We start from the raw sequence: 4,825 nt of genomic DNA on the forward strand, positions 1-4,825 counted from the left end.
TCTGCTTCTGCAGTCCGGTCCACTCCGCCCGTTCTAGCTGCTCGTTTGGTCCCTCGCCCGCCAGCAGACCGTTCCGCCGACGGTGCTCCTCCTCCGCAGCGACTTCTGCCTAGCCCCTCTGCCGGGTGCGATGTCTCCGGCGTCCGCACCGATCCTCGGCATTGGTGCCGCACACGCAACGCCTGCGTCGTTGGAAGGGCTTCGCCGTTGGCGTCGCACACAGCCCTGTGGGGGTGTCTTTGCAGTCCGTCCGAGAGGTGGGGGCACGCACGGCAACACGGCCGGCCTGCCTGCTTGGGACGATGCGGTCCTTTCGTTCAGCGGTTCCACGGTTTGGCCGGCGCGAGCAGATGCTTGGGGGGAGACGGTGGCGTCAGCCACGCACTCACTCTGCTTCTGCAGTCCGGTCCACTCCGCCCGTTCTAGCTGCTCGTTTGGTCCCTCGCCCTCCAGCAGACCGTTCCGCCGACGGTGCTCCTCCTCCGCAGCGACTTCTGCCTAGCCCCTCTGCCGGGTGCGATGTCTCCGGCGTCCGCACCGATCCTCGGCACGGCGCGGGTGCGCACCTGTGGGCCGCCGCCCCGTGCTCCACGTCCGTCCGTGTGTGCCCGCTGTGGGGACCGTCTTCCTCTCGCCTGGGCGACGGCTTGCGGGCTGCGACGTGACCTTGCCACCGCCTTGCAGCATTACATCCGCAGTTGAAACGAAGAGAGCTGCTGCGGGCTTGGGTGCTTGTCCTGGCGGCTTGTCGACGGGACCACGGTGAACGGCCACTGTGTGACTCCGCAGGGAGACGTTCTGGTGCAGTCAGGGGCCTTTTTGTCTCCCGCCGCGGTGAAGCTTTGGTCGCATTCTAGTCACTCTCTCTTCAATCCCGGTACGGGGTACCTGTTCATGCTCACCATTCCTCGAGCACCCGCGTGCAGAGGGTGGGTGCGAGGTTTAAAGATTCGTGGTCCGCCTGTCGGTCCGGTCTCGTGCTGACTTGAGCGAGTGTCCACCGCGTTCGAGAGAATGTGCCTGTCCGCGGGGGCAGCCGCGCTTGCGAGCGTTCCGCCGCGCCCCCTTCCCCAGCCCGCCGAGGTTGGGGCGTGCGGGGTCGGCTTGCGCCCGTAGCGTCGGCCTGTCCTCCGCGGCTTGCACCCGACTCAGTCCGCTGCGGCCTCGCCTCGACTCTCGAGCCTTCCGCCAGACGGTGACACCAGAGAACTCTGCCTCTGGCTGTTGCGGGGCGTGACGGCGCGTGTCGGGCTCCGGCCCGTCACCCACGCCGGCACTCAACGCCTGCGAGCGCCCTGTTGCCTCCGAGAAAGGTTTTTCGCTTGATTGTCGCTCGAGTGCGTGTGCCTCCGGGGCTCACGCCGTGGTACGCGCCAGGCTGGGGCTCCACCGTCACGTCGGCGGGGGAGCGTTTAGCGCGTCCCAGGATCGGACAACCTCTCCGGGGGCCCGAGCCGAAACCCGACACGGTATAAAAGTCGTAACAAGGTTTCTGTTGGTGAACACGTTGTGAAGGATCTTTGTCGGCCGGGGGCCCGCCACCTCTCCGGGGAGGGCGGCCCGTCACTCCTTGAACGCGAAGGCTGGCGCCGGTTGGGCCAGGCAGGAGAGCCTCACGGGGGCCGGCCCCGGGGCCAGGTATCGGACAACCTCTCCGGGGGCCCGAACCGAAACCCGTAACACAGAATAAAAATCGTAACAAGGTTTCTGTTGGTGAACACGTTGTGAAGGATCTTTGTCGGCCGGGGGCCCGCCACCTCTCCGGGGAGGGCGGCCCGTCACTCCTTGAACGCGAAGGCTGGCGCCGGTTGGGCCAGGCAGGAGAGCCCCACGGGGGCCGGCCCCGGGGCCAGGTATCGGACAACCTCTCCGGGGGCCCGAACCGAAACCCGTAACACAGAATAAAAATCGTAACAAGGTTTCTGTTGGTGAACACGTTGTGAAGGATCTTTGTCGGCCGGGGGCCCGCCACCTCTCCGGGGAGGGCGGCCCGTCACTCCTTGAACTCGAAGGCTGCGCCGGTTGGGCCAGGCAGGAGAGCCTCACGGGGGTTGGCCCCGGGGCCGTGGCCCGTACTGACGCTGGCGCCTCCCACGCGGGTGGGAGGTCACACCGACAATTTCGCCGTACCCGTCGAACGGGCCTGGTCACCCGTACGCACGTTCCGCCGAAGCCGGGCGACGTCGATCTCGGTCCCACTCGGTTGGGCCGGCGCGCGGGCGCCGCCACCGACGAGCACGCACACGCTCGGTTGCACGCCGGCAAGTCCATGCGGGTGCCGCACACGCTACGCCTGCGCCGTTGGAAGGGCTTCGCCGTTGGCTTCGTAGGGTGTCTTTGCAGTCCGTCCGAGAGGTGGGGGCACGCACGGCAACACGGCCGGCCTGCCTGCGTGGGACGATGCGGTCCTTTCGTTCAGCGGTTCGGCGGTTTGGCCGGCGCGAGCAGACGCTCGGAGGGAGACGGTGGCGTCAGCCACGCACTCACTCCGCTTCTGCAGTCCGGTCCACTCCGCCCGTTCTAGCTGCTCGTTTGGTCCCTCGCCCGCCAGCAGACCGTTCCGCCGACGGTGCTCCTCCTCCGCAGCGACTTCTGCCTAGCCGCTCTGCCGGGTGCGATGTCACCGGCGTCCGCACCGATCCTCGGCACGGCGCGTGTGCGCACCTGTGGGCCGCCGCCCCGTGCTCCACGTCCGTCTGTGTGTGCCCGCTGTGGGGACCGTCTTCCTCTCGCCTTGGCGACGGCTTGCGGGCTGCGACGTGACCTTGCCACCGCCTTGCAGCATTACATCCGCAGTTGAAACGAAGAGAGCTGCTGCGGGCTTGGGTGCTTGTCCTGGCGGCTTGTCGACGGGACCACGGTGAACGGCCACTGTGTGACTCCGCAGGGAGACGTTCTGGTGCAGTCAGGGGCCTTTTTGTCTCCCGCCGCGGTGAAGCTTTGGTCGCATTCTAGTCACTCTCTTCAAAGCCCGGTGAGGGGTACCTGTTCATGCTCACCATTCCTCCGGCACCCGTGTGCGGAGGGTGGGTGCGAGGTTTAAAGATTCGTTGTCCGCCTGTCGGTCCGGTCTGGTCTCGTGCTGACTTGAGCGAGCGTCCACCGCGTTCGAGAGAATGTGCCTGTCCGCGGGGGCAGCCGCGCTTGCGAGCGTTCCGCCGCGCCCCCTTCCCCAGCCCGCCGAGGTTGGGGCGTGCGGGGTCGGCTTGCGCCCGTAGCGTCGGCCTGTCCTCCGCGGCTTGCACCCGACTCAGTCCGCTGCGGCCTCGCCTCGACTCTCGAGCCTACCGCCAGACGGTGACACCAGAGAACTCTGCCTCTGGCTGTTGCGGGGCGTGACGGCGCGTGGCGGGCCCCGGCCCCTCACCCACGCCGGCACTCAACGCCTGCGAGCGCCCTGATTCCTCCTTTTTTTCGCTTGATTGTCGCTCGAGTGCGTGCGCCTCCGGGCTCACGCCGTGGTACGCGCCAGGCTGGGGCTCCACCGTCACGTCGGCGGGGGAGCGTTTTGCGCGTCCCAGGATCGGGCAACCGATCCGAAACCCGATACAACTTTTAGCGGTGGATCACTCGGCTCGTGCGTCGATGAAGAACGCAGCTAGCTGCGAGAATTAATGTGAATTGCAGGACACATTGATCATCGACACTTTGAACGCACTTTGCGGCCCCGGGTTCCTCCCGGGGCTACGTCTGTCTGAGGGTCGCTTGACAATCAATCGCACTTCGCGCGCATCCGTGCGCCGAAGAGCGCGGCTGGGGTGTCGCAGAGGTGCCGTCCTCTCTGTCCCCCTAAGTGCAGACCCAGAGTAATCCGCGTCGGAGAGCTTGACCTCTTGGGTGCCGGCGTCCGCCTCCGGGCTCGTCGGCACTGCCCGCTCCCGCACTGGCCCAGCCACCTCGGGGTCGCCGGCACGGCTGTCATCGGGTTGCCAGAGAGAGAGAACGTGACTGCCTCGCTGCCGGGACCGTGTGTGCCTTCCGTTAGGCTCGGGCCAGGGGGGTTGACTCTCTGTTGATGTGTGTGTGTGGCTCGTCCACGGGAAGGATCCGCAAGAGTTGGCTCGGTTGGGTGCTCCGGCACAGAGAGTGAGAGAGTGGAGTGACTGTCCGCTGGACGTCTCCGGACACGTTGCCTCGCGTGGTCCGTGCTCGGTTGCCTGCCGGTGGGTTGCCGTGGCCGTTCAGTGCCGTCGCGTGGAGGACGGCAGCTTGACGCGTGTGACGCTTGATGCCTGGATCGGTGCTCGGTCGTGCCGTGCTTTTCTTCCCTCTGTTGCGCGTGCGAGTGCTTGCATTTTTGTCGTGGGAATCCGTGGCGGTTGGGTGTCGTTGCTTGTGTTGCGCTGGAGCTGCGGCTCCTTCCACACTCCGCAGCCCACCCTCTGCCGTTGCGGTTCTGGGGCAATGTGCCTGCGCCCGCGTTCAACGTGTGCCTTGGGTTCGAATCGTCGCAGAGCCGACTTGGCCGTGTGGTCCTCGCTCCGGTGTCTCCCCGTGTCCTGCTGCCGCCGAAGTCTTCTACGTGAAAGGTGCTGTCCTGGCCGCGGCGTGGCCACCCGCCGCTTGCAGCCCGTGCGCTCCGCCGCCCGGCTTCGTCCTTGGCGTCTGGCCTTTCGCTCCGGCAGGCTGTGTGTCCCACGGCCCTGCTTTTCTCTCGCTCGATACCGCCGTCGCACCGCGACCCCGCCAGCAGCACTGCTTTCCGTTACCGTGGAGGTGGGCGCACGCCTCGCCGCAAACGATTCTCTGGAACAGTTGACGTGCCGAGCCCGGTCCGGCGCCGAGTGCGAGGGGGCACGCAGCGCTCGCAGTACCGTGTGCGTTC

General features: G+C 66.8%; 1 non-coding gene across 1 annotated transcript; it reads left to right on the forward strand.

Moving 5' to 3' along the window:
* Positions 1–3,550: 3,550 nt before the first annotated feature.
* Positions 3,551–3,704, forward strand: LOC144488494 (5.8S ribosomal RNA). The gene has a single exon (XR_013496606.1). It is a non-coding gene; the product is annotated as a 5.8S ribosomal RNA (ribosomal RNA).
* Positions 3,705–4,825: the final 1,121 nt, after the last annotated feature.

Source organism: Mustelus asterias, unplaced genomic scaffold (genome assembly GCF_964213995.1).
Source record: "Mustelus asterias unplaced genomic scaffold, sMusAst1.hap1.1 HAP1_SCAFFOLD_1607, whole genome shotgun sequence".
Taxonomy (NCBI): domain Eukaryota; kingdom Metazoa; phylum Chordata; class Chondrichthyes; order Carcharhiniformes; family Triakidae; genus Mustelus; species Mustelus asterias.